The sequence below is a fragment of the Pleurodeles waltl genome, chromosome 3_1 (genome assembly GCF_031143425.1).
Source record: "Pleurodeles waltl isolate 20211129_DDA chromosome 3_1, aPleWal1.hap1.20221129, whole genome shotgun sequence".
NCBI lineage: Eukaryota > Metazoa > Chordata > Amphibia > Caudata > Salamandridae > Pleurodeles > Pleurodeles waltl.
Genome location: NC_090440.1, coordinates 1,279,495,943 through 1,279,508,264, shown reverse-complemented (window position 1 = coordinate 1,279,508,264; position 12,322 = coordinate 1,279,495,943). Strand labels below are relative to the sequence as shown.

At 41.8% G+C, this 12,322-nt stretch overlaps 1 protein-coding gene across 3 annotated transcripts in view; it reads right to left on the bottom strand.

Moving 5' to 3' along the window:
* Positions 1 to 12,322, bottom strand: part of PTPN4 (protein tyrosine phosphatase non-receptor type 4) — a 975,501-nt gene that overhangs the window by 689,558 nt on the left and 273,621 nt on the right. The gene's annotated exons all lie outside the window — the stretch shown is intronic.

The window sequence follows — 12,322 nt, the reverse complement described above, 5'->3', positions numbered from 1 at the left end:
ATGAAACAAATCTAGCCATTGTCACCCAGCCAGCATATACTGGTTTTGGAAGCCGGGGCTCAGCATTTTTATTAAGACACCACCATAAAATAGATTCAAATTTTTCTCTCCCTGAATTACCAACATGTGTTACAATAAGGCTGCATCCACGTTATTGTTACACTATGTGGTAGCACACAATTACCTCTTAATTGTGCAGCACTGGATACACTTACATGTTCTTGATGCAGAAAAAGGCTTCAGTGGAAGGCACTGTGCTCTACAGCTATTCTAGCTCTTGGACTGGCAAGGGCTTCCTCTCTGTCCTACCATCTCTAAACAGTATCTCTTAATTCCACCTATTGACAGTGGTACTAATGCTTTTCATGTTTGTTTTTAGTTATACCTGGACAGCAGAGCTGTCACCAGACCATATCTGTTCAAAGAAAAAAGAGCATTACTGAGAAAGAAGCATAGGCTCCACCTACATATAGATTACTGTGTTAGCAGCATTTCATAGGTCATAATTTGAGTTCTATGGAAAACAGTGCTGGCAATGCAGTTTTCCCCTTTGAAAGTTTATCCTCAATACAAAAGGACTGAGAAGGTTATGGTTACAGGCCAATGATTACGGGCTTATCAGGTCATGAAATGTTCTGACAAACAATTAAGCCTAACATTTATTGTGCAAATCATATGTTAAAGACGTAGGACACTTATAAGTGGACTGCAATTACACTAGGTTAAAACTAGTAGAAAAGTATTTGGTTACACGTAATGCAGCAGGCACAGGAGTAGTTTTTTTGTTGCAGTTTTATACAACACAATTGCCGCCTGAGGACATTAAAGTGCTTTACACAAGACACAGTTTACATTACACTTTTTTACAGCACAGGAAGACTGAGTGATTTGCCCAGAATGACAGGATGCTGAGCCAAGGTCGGGGTTCAAACACGTTTCTCTAGCTCCAAATTTGGCAACTCTAGCCACTAGGCCTTCTCACAAACCCTGGGATTAAAAGACGTCCATAGCTAGAATCCTTCATAGGCCCCCATAAGCGTGGTGGTATATTGTTCAGCTTGGATTTGTTCACTGGGAAAAGGTATCTCAAATTCCCCTCTGTGGTACTTATTATGAAAATCTACATGAAAGGCAGTAGAGGCCTGACATTTATTGTGAAAGCCATATGTTAAAGACAATAGGCGTTTAATGATGGATTGATACTACACTATGCTAATGCCCACAGACAGTTATTTTATTACATGGAATCTCACCAGTAACACTAAAAGGGCAAGGGCTTTTATTTTTGGTTAAGGTCTTTGACAAACCGTGGAAGTAGAATATTTGTACAGTGAATATCCATTCTAGACCGCCTTAGCAGTTTGCCAGACTACTAATAATGCATATATATATATACATACATATATATATATATCTATATCTATCGAATACTTTTAGTTAGCGTGCCAACACTGCTCCAGACCGTCAGCGGTGCTCATCTCATGGCGAGCGCTAGCTCGCCTATAACTTCACACTCAATTTCCTGGGTTCAGGAAAAGACAGCACTCCGTGGGTATCGTAATAGATGCGGGTTTATTTGCACAAAAGAAAAGAATGCGTTTCGGCGTTACCGCCTTCGTCAGCATCTTATTCGCCATTTTGTTTTCCCTCATATATATCACATGATCACTCGATTAAACCCCTATCAGCATTTTTAACAAACTATTTAACAAAATTTAACAAAATTTTAACAATCGGACTCATGGTCACCCTACTGTTTACTACTGAAACAAGAAATTATACACATCTTACTTGCTTCCTGTGTGTGTAAACCAAAACAAACCAGTTACATATAACGATGTCAATAGGTATATAAGTGTGTGACTATATAGTGCTTGTTGCATATTCTGTATTGTTCACACTGCACATATGAACCAGTCTGCACTTCGGATTCACATTACTATATACCTTATCAATTAACTAATTAGCTAAAATTAAAATTAAATTAAACTCGACTTACTCTTTACCTGTAACAATAATTACATAAATCTCGCTTTTATGCACGTTTCCCAGGGGTGTAAATAAAAACCTCCCCACTGAATATAATGATGTGAATATGTCCATAAGCGCATTGTATCAGTGTCTATTGTGTATTGTAGATCTCTCGCCCTCGTTATGGTACATTCAATGCTTGTGCTATTGGTATTACGCTCGCATTACATTCGTCTGCCAGCTTGCGCACTACAATAATATTGTCATATGCTTTTCCTGCTGCTTAATCAGCTTCCGTGTACCTTATGAATATTTTATTAATACTGATGCATGCTCTATGTCCTGAAATATTATACAATATTGTTCATATTCCTTTGAAGCATTAATGTAAGTGTATATATAGTTCCTCACTGATGTTCAGCCCATTTGGTTCCTTGGTGTCGAGCGACAATATGTACCTCGACTCTAACTTTCGTAAATTCTTTTCTCGGTCTCCCCCTCTGCTCTCTCTAGCTATTCCGTCAATTACACTGTAGCGCAACTCATCTATTCTCCCTCCATGTGTCTGGTGAATATGTCTGGCCACTGGGTATGTGACATCTTTGTTGGCAATTGCTCTCAAATGTTGCAGGATTCTTCTGTGTGCCTGAAGTTTTGTGCTTCCCACATATAATTTCGGGCATGTGCATTTTAAAATATAAATTATGTGATCACTTTTACAGGTGTATCTCCCTTTTATGGTGTGTACTATCTTATGATATATATCATGTGATATATATGAGGGAAAACAAAATGGCGAATAAGAAGCTGACGAAGGCGGTAACCCCGAAACGCTTTCTTTTCTCTTCCGCATCCATTACGATACCCACGGAGTGCAATATTATATATATATATATATACACATATATAGATATATATATATATATATATATAGAAAATGTCACTTACCCAGTGTACATCTGTTCGTGGCATGAGTCGCTGCAGATTCACATGCTTTGCACATCCCGCCATGTAGTGTTGAGCTCGGAGTGTTACAAGTTGTTTTTCTTCGAAGAAGTCTTTTCGAGTCACGAGATCGAGGGACTCTTCCCATTTCGGCTCCATTGCGCATGGGCGTTGACTCCATCTTAGATTGTTTTCCCCGCAGAGGGTGAGGTAGGAGTTGTGTATTATAGTAATAGTGCTCATGCAATGGAATGAATATGTATGTACAAAATGTAGTTTAAAGTAATATATTTACAAATTTACAAATGTTCAAGATCAACTTCGAAACGGCTACAGGCTCCCGGGGAGGCGGGTGGGCGCATGTGAATCTGCAGCGACTCATGCCACGAACAGATGTACACTGGGTAAGTGACATTTTCCGTTCGATGGCATGTGTAGCTGCAGATACACATGCTGTGCATAGACTAGTAAGCAGTTATCTCCCCAAAAGCGGTGGTTCAGCCTGTAGGAGTTGAAGTTGTTTGAAACAATGTTCGTAGTACTGCTTGGCCTACTGTGGCTTGTTGTGCCGTTAGCACATCCACACAGTAGTGTTTGGTAAACGTATGAGACGTAGACCATGTGGCTGCCTTACATATTTCAGTCATTGGAATATTTCCTAGAAAGGCCATGGTAGCACCTTTCTGTCTAGTCAAGTGTGCCTTTGGTGTAATAGGCAGTTCTCTTTTTGCTTTGAGATAACAAGTTTGAATGCACTTAACTATCCATCTAGCAATGCCTTGTTTTGAAATTGGATTTCCAGTATGAGGTTTTTGGAAAGCAATAAATAATTGTTTTGTTTTGCGAAACGGTTTGGTTCTATCAATGTAGTACATTAGAGCTCTTTTTATGTCTAATGTATGTAATGCTCTTTCAGCTACAGAGTCTGGTTGTGGAAAAAACACTGGGAGTTCCACAGTTTGGTTTAAGTGGAACGGTGATATAACGTTTGGGAAAAATTTGGGATTTGTACGTAGAACCACTTTATGTTTGTGTATTTGTATAAAGGGTTCCTGTATGGTAAAGGCTTCTATTTCACTTACTCTTCTGAGAGATGTGAGAGCTATTAGGAAGGCTACTTTCCAAGTTAAGTATTGCATTTCACAAGAGTGCATGGGTTCGAATGGTGGACCCATGAGTCTCGTTAATACAATATTGAGGTTCCACGAAGGAACTGGTGGTGTTCTCTGTGGAATGATCCTTTTTAGACCCTCCATAAAAGCTTTTATGACTGGGATCCTAAATAGTGAAGTTGAATGTGTAATTTGCAGATAAGCTGAAATTGCTGTGAGATGTATTTTAATGGATGAAAAAGCGAACTTAGATTTTTGTAAGTGTAGTAAGTAGCTTACAATGTGTGTAGTGGACGCATGTAATGGTTGAATGTGATTATTATGACAGTAATAAACAAATTGTTTCCATTTATTTGCGTAGCAATGTCATGTTTTAGGTTTTCTAGCCTGTTTGATGACCTCCATACATTCCTGTGTGAGGTTTAGATTTCCGAATTCTAAGACTTCAGGAGCCAGATTGCTAGATTGAGCAATGCTGGATTCGGGTGTCTGATCTGCTGTTTGTGTTGAGTTAACAGATCTGGTCTGTTTGGTAGTTTGATATGAGGCACTACTGACAGGTCTAATAGTGTTGTGTACCAAGGTTGTTGTGCCCAAGTTGGTGCTATTAGTATTAGTTTGAGGTTGTTTTGACTCAGTTTGTTTACTAGATACGGAATGAGTGGGAGAGGGGGAAAAGCGTAAGCAAATATCCCTGACCAACTCATCCATAACGCATTGCCCTTGGAGTGAGGCTGTGGGTACCTGGATGCAAAGTTTTGGCATTTTGCGTTTTCTTTTGTTGCGAATAGGTCTATTTGCGGTGTTCCCCAGTTTTTGAAGTAGGTTTGTAGTATCTGGGGATGAATCTCCCATTCGTGGATCTGTTGTTGATCTCGACTGAGATTGTCTGCCAACTGGTTTTGAATTCCTGGGATGTATTGCGCTATTAGGTGAATGTGATTGTGATTCACCCAATGCCAAATTTTCTGTGCTAAGAAACACAGTTGTGATGTGTGTGCCTCCCTGTTTGTTTAAGTGATACATTGTTGTCATGTTGTCTGTTTTGGCAAGAATGCGTTTGTGGGCTATTAGCCATTGAAATGCTTTCAACGCTAGAAACACTGCTAGTAGTTCTAGCTGATTTATGTGAAGTTGTTTCTGCTGAGTGTCCCATTGTCCCTGGATGTTGTGTTGGTTGAGGTGTGCTCCCCACCCTACCATGGAAGCATCTGTTGCGATCACGTATTGAGGCACTGGGTCCTGGAAAGGCCGCCCTTGATTTAAATTTATATGATTCCACCATTGTAGCGAGGTGTGTGTTTGGCGGTCTATCAACACTAGGTCTTGAAGTTGACCCTGTGCTTGTGTCCATTGTGTTGCTAGGCACTGTTGCAAGGGCCGCATGTGTAATCTTGCGTTTGGGACAATGGCTATGCATGAGGCCATCATGCCTAGTAGTTTCATCACTAATTTTACCTGATACTTCTGGTTTGGGTGCATGCTTTGTATTACGTTTTGGAATGCTTGTACCCTCTGTGGACTTGGAGAGGCAATCCCTTTTTTTGTGTTGATTGCTGCTCCTAAGTATTGTTGTATTTGACACGGCTGTAGGTGGGATTTTTGGTAGTTTAGTGAGAAACCTAGTTTGTGAAGGGTTTCTATGACGTATTTTGTGTGTTGAAAACACTGTTCTTGTGTGTTGGTTTTGATTAACCAATCGTCTAGATACAGGAATACGTGTATGTGCTGTCTTCTGATATGTGCCGCTACTACTGAAAGGCATTTTGTAAATACCCTTGGTGCTGTTGTTATCCCGAATTGTAACACTTTGAACTGGTAATGTACTCTTGGATTACAAACCTTACTTTTTCCTGTGTGAAGGATGTATGGATATATGGAAGTAAGCATCCTTGAGATCTAATGTCGTCATGTAGTCTTGTTGTTTAGCAAGGGGACTACGTCTTGAAGTGTCACTATATGAAAGTGATCTGATTTGATGTAAAGATTTAGTGTTCTGAGATCTAATATGGGTCTTAGAGTTTTGTCCTTTTTGGGTATGAGAAAGTACAGGGAGTAAACCCCTGTTCCTTTCTGATGATTGTGTACTAGTTCTATTGCCTCTTTTTGTAGCAACACTTGGACCTCTAGCTGTAATAGATCCATGTGTTGTTTGGACAGGTTGTGTGTTTTTGGAGGCACATTTGGTGGTAATTGTAGGAATTCTATGCAATAACCATGTTGGATGATGGCTAGGACCCACGAGTCTGTTGTTATTTCCTCCCAATTTTGGTAAAAATCTGTTATTCTCCCCCCCACTGGTGTTGTGTTGGGGATTTGTGACACTGAAGTCACTGTTTGTTTTGAGGGGTCTTTGGACTTTGGAACTTCCTTCTAGTTTTAGGGAACTGTCCACCTCTGTATTGTCCCCAAAAGCCTCCTCTCTGATACTGGCTCTGGTATGTGGGCCTGGTTTGTGAGGTTGAGGGTTCTGTGGTTTGGCCCCGAAACCCCCATCTAAATTGTGTCTTCCTAAAAGTGCCTCTGCTCTGTGGGGAGTAGTGCGCACCCATGGCCTTGGCCGTATCTGTATCCTTTTTCAGCTTCTCGATAGCTGTGTCCACTTCTGCCCCAAACAACTGCTGTCCATTAAACGGCATATTAAGCATAGCCTGTTGGATTTCGAGCTTGAATCCTGAGGTGCATAGCCATGCGTGTCTCTGAATTGTGACAGCTGTGTTTACAGTTCTTGCAGCTGTGTCTGCTGCGTCCATTGCCGATCGTATCTGGTTATTCGAGATACTTTGGACCTCTTCCACCGCTTGTTGTGCACGCTTTTGGAATTCTTTGGGCAGATGTTCAATAAAGTGCTGCATTTCATCCCAGTGGGCTCTGTCATATCTTGACAGAAAAGCCTGTGAATTGGCAATGCGCCATTGATTGGCTGCTTGTGCAGCCACTCTTTTCCCCACTGCGTCAAACTTGCTACTTTCTTTGTCGGGTGGTGGTGCATCTCCGGAGGTGTGTGAATTCGCCCTTTTACGTGCTGCGCCTACTACTACTGAGTCAGGTGTCAGTTGCTGCGTGATGTACATAGGGTCTGTTGGGGGAGGCTTGTACTTTTTCTCCACCCTAGGAGTGATGGCCCTGCCTTTTACGGGTTCTTGAAATACTTGCTTTGCGTGTTTCAACATTCCCGGTAACATCGGAAGACTCTGGTACTGACTATGTGTGGACGACAGAGTATTAAATAAAAAGTCATCTTCAATCGGTTCAGCGTGCAATGTCACGTTGTGAAAAGCAGCTGCTCTGGACACCACCTGTGTGTAAGCAGTACTGTCTTCAGGTGGTGATGGTCTTGCTGGGTAACCTTCGGGACTATTATCTGACACTGGCGCATCATAAAGATCCCATGCATCTGGGTCATCTTGGCTCATGCCTTTGTGCATTGGAGACTGCATCATAGGTGGGCTAACAATTGGTGATGGTTGCAGTGAGCGTTGTGGTGATGGTGGCGGAGTTACTTGTTTTGCCACCTTTGCCTGTGGTTGTTTATCTTTATCTTGGAAAGCAAGTTTCCTTTTCATCCTTATAGGAGGGAGAGTTCTTATCTTCCCCGTCTCCTTTTGGATATGGAGCCTTCTCTGTGTATAATCTGACTCCCCTGCTTCTAGCTCTTCTCCGAATTTATGGCTTTGCATTTGTGTGGAAAGCCCTTTTTCCTCGGTGTAGGAACTTGTCTTCGGCTCTGAAGCCGGATGTTTCGGTATCGAAACCTTTTCAACAGTCTTTTTCGGCTCCGAAGCCACTTTTTTGAGTTTCGGTGTTCCGATCTCTCCGTGCCGACTTATCTCGGTACCGGTATCTCGATGTCGAGATTGTTCTGAACCAGTGTCTCTGGGCCAAGTCTGTTCTGTGCCGGTATCTCGACCGGAGTCGGATGACTTCAACACATGTGTGCCCTTTTTCAGTGCCGATGGACGGTCACCGATTTATTGGGTTAAGCCATGGCCTGCCGGCGGTGGCGTCCCCTAGGCTTTGATGATTTTTACGGGAGTTTTGGCCGGGGCTGTTTTACTCACGGTTTTCGGCATCTGTTCTGTTTCGGCCTCGTCCGAGTCAGCAATGGAGAAGGTTTCTTCTTCCTCCAAGTCGTGGTGTCCTGACGGCGCCAATGCCATTTGAAGCCTTCTTGCTCTCTGGTCCCTCAGCGTTTTCCTCGACCGAACCGCTCGACAGGCCTCTCAGGTATCCTCTTTGTGTTCGGGAGACACACCCAAATTACAGACCAAATGTTGATCTGTGTAAGGATACTTGTTGTGGCATTCGGGGCAGAAGCGGAATGGGGTCCGTTCCATTAGACTTGTAGATGCACGTGGTCAGGCCGACCAGGCCCCGCCGGGGAATCGAAACCCCGAAGGGCCACAGGAGCGCTTCAAAATTCGGTGTCGATCTGCGTTGACTAACCAGATACCGAACGAAAACAATACCGTTGAATTTTCCGATATCTAACTTTCCGAACCGAAACACAGAGCGAAGAGGAACTCGTCCGAACCCGATGGCGGAAAGAAAACAATCTAAGATGGAGTCGACGCCCATGCGCAATGGAGCCGAAATGGGAGGAGTCCCTCGATCTCGTGACTCGAAAAGACTTCTTCGAAGAAAAACAACTTGTAACACTCCGAGCCCAACACTAGATGGCGGGATATGCACAGCATGTGTATCTGCAGCTACACATGCCATTGAACATATATATATATATGTGTGTGTATATATATATATATATATATATATATATATATATATATATATATGTGTGTGTGTGTGTATATATATATATATGTGTGTGTATATATATATGTGTGTGTGTGTGTGTGTGTGTGTGTGTATATATATATATATATATATATATATATATATATATATAGAAAATGTCACTTACCTAGTGTACATCTGTTTGTGGCATGTTCCGCTGCAGATTCACATGCTGTGCATTATACTTCTGCCATCTAGTGTTGGGCTCGGAGTGTTACAAGTTGTTTTTCTTCGAAGAAGTATTTTCGAGTCACAGTCTTGCTAATCCTTGTTTTGAAATGGGGTTACCTGTATGAGGTTTTTGAAAAGCTACAAACAGTTGTTTAGTTTTTCTGAATGGTTTTGTTCTATGTAGTACATTAGTGCTCTTTTAATGTCTAATGTATGTAGAGCTCTTTCTGCCACAGAATCTGGCTGTGAGAAGACTGGAAGTTCCACTGTTTCATTTATAAGAAAAGGCGAGACAACTTTTGGCAAAAAATTGGGATTTAATCTTAGTACAACTTTGTTTGTCTACTTGTATGAACGGTTCTTCAATATTGAATGCTTGAATTTCGCTGACTCTTCGCAAAGGTGTAATTGCGACTAGGAAGGCAACCTTCCATGTTAAGAATTGCAGATGACATGAGTGCATGGGTTCAAATGGTGGTCCCGTAAGTCACATAAGCACTGTGTTTAAATTCCAAGAGGGAACTGGAGGTGTTCTGGGTGGAATGATGTGTTTCAAACCTTCTATGAAAGCTTTAATAACAGGAACTCTAAATAAGGAGCTGCGCTTTATATTTTGTACATATGCTGAAATTGCAGTAAGATGTATTTTTATGGAAGAGAACGCTAAATATGATTTTTGTAAATCAAGTAAATAGCATACAATATCCTGTATTGATGCTGTAAGAGGGGCAATGTGTTTAGATTGACAGTAATATACAAATCTGTTCCATTTGTTAGTATAGCACTGTCTAGTAGTGAGTTTTCTTGCTTGCTTTATAACTTCCATACATTCCGATAGTAATTGTAAATATCCAAACTCTATGACCTCAGGAGCCAAATCGCCAGATTGAGTGTGTTAGGATTTGGGTGCCTGATTTGCCCTTTGTTTTGTGTCAACAGGTCTGGTCTTTTTGGGAGTTTGTAGTGTGGTACTACTGACAGGTCTAACAATGTTGTGTAACACGTTGACGGGCCCACGTTGGTGCTATGAGTATCATATTGAGTGTGTTTCGACGCAATTTGTTGACTACAAGCGTAAGCAAATATCCCTGACCAATTGATCCATAGAGCATTGCCCTTGGATAGTGGATGTGGGTGTCTGGTTGCCAAGTTTTGGCATGTAGCGCTTTTGCTTGTGGCGAACAGATCTAGGTTTGGTGTTCCCCATTGTTGAAAGTATTTTTGAAGTACTTGAGGGTGAATCTTACACCCGTGTGTTTGTTGATGATTTCTTCTGAGAACATCTGCCAATTGGTTGTGTATCCCTGGCATGTATTGTGCTACCAGGTGAATTTGATTGTGCATTGCCCATTTCCAAATTTTCTGGGCTAGAAGTGAGAGTTGGGACAAATGTGTCCCTCCTTGTTTTTTTAGGTAATACATGGTTGTCATGTTGTCTGTTTTGATAAAGGACATTCTTCTGTGTGAGAAGAGGCTGAAATGCTTTCTTTGAGTGCTAGGAAGACAGCTAACAATTCTAAGTGACTTATGTGTAGCTCCTTGTGCTTGGCATCCCATTGTCCTTGATTGTTGAGGTGAGCTCCCCAACCAATCACTGATGCATCTGTTGTAATTATGGTCTGGGGCACAGGGTCTTGAAATGGCCGCCCTTTGTTTAGATTTGTGGAGTTCCACCACTGAAGGGACATGCATGTTTGGCGGTCTACCAACACTAGATCTTGAAGTTGACCATGGGCCTGTGACCATTGTTGTGCACGGCACTGTTGTAATGGCCACGTTTAGTCTTGCGCATGGAACAATCGCAATACATGATGCCATCATCCCTAAAATCTTAATGACAAATCTGACATTGTACTGTTGATTTGTCTGTATCTGTGTGATTGTGTTTTGGAATGCTTGTATTCTTTGCGTATTTGGACATGCTAGCGCTTTTTGAGTATTTAGTATTGTACCCAGATCTGTTGTATTTGTGCAGGTTGTAGATGTGACTTTTGGTAATTTATTGAGAACCCTAGCGTGTGCAGGGTTTGTATTACGTAAGGTGTATGGTTTTAACACTGCGTATGACTGATTTTATTAGCCAATCATCTAGATATGGAAAGCCATGTGTATGTTGTCTTCTTAGGTAGGCTGTGACTACCGCTAGGCACTTTGTGAATAACCTTGGAGCTGTTGTTATTCCGAAGGCTAACACTTTGAACTGATAGTGCTTTCCTTGAATGACAAACCTGAGAAGTTTTCAGACGGGTATATGAAAATAAGCATCCTTGAGGTCTAATGTTGCCATGAAATCATGTTTTTGGAGTAGTGGGATAACATCTTGAAGAGTTACCATGTGAAAATGTTCTGACAGGATGTAAAGATTTAGGGTCCTGAGATTTAATATTGGTCTGAAGGTGCCATCTTTTTTGGGAATCAGGAAATATAGTGAATAAACTCCTGTCCCTATTTGAACTTGTGGCATGGGTTCTATTGCTTGTTTGAGCAAAAGTGATTTGACTTCTTCCTGTAACAGATTGATGTGTTGTGTAGATAGTTTGTGTGACTTTGGTGGAATGATTGGGGGAGTTTGTATCAACTCTAGGCAATAACCATTGTGGATAATTGATAGTACCCATTTGTCTGTGGTAATGTTTTGCCAATTTGTGTGGAACTTTTGTAGTCTTCCCCCCACAGGAGAGGTGTGGAGTGAAAGGGGATGAAGCAAGTCACTGCTTAGGGCACTGTGGAGTTTGCTTGGAGATTTGAAATTTCCCGTCTATTACTGGGATACTGGCCCCCTTATGTGCCCCTAAAACCACCTAGTTGGTATTGTGGTTGGTAGGTTGGCTTTGCCTGCGATGTGGATGCCTCTGCTGTTTGTGTTCTAAATCTACCTCTACACTGAGTTTTCCAAAAGGATCCCCTGTATGGTGTGGAGTATAATGCACCCATTGCTTTTGCGGAAGGTATCAGAATCTTTGCGCTATTTCTCAATGGCTGTATCAACTTCTGGGCCAAAAGGTTGTTTCTTATTGAACGGCATATTTAACACAGCTTGCTGTATTTTGGGTTTAAAGCCCGATGACCTGAGCCATGCATGCCTCCTTATGGTTACTGCAGTGTTGACACTTCTTGCAGCGGTGTCTGCTGCGTCTAGGGCAGATCTAATCTGATTATTGGTGATGGCTTGCCCTTCCTCCACTATTTGCAGTGCCCTCTTCTGATGTTCCTTGGGGAGATGCTGAATTATGTCTTGCATCTCATCCCAATGGGCCCTGTTGTATCTAGCTAACAGTGCTTGTGAGTTAGCTATCCTCCACTGATTCGCTGCTTGGGATGCAACTCTC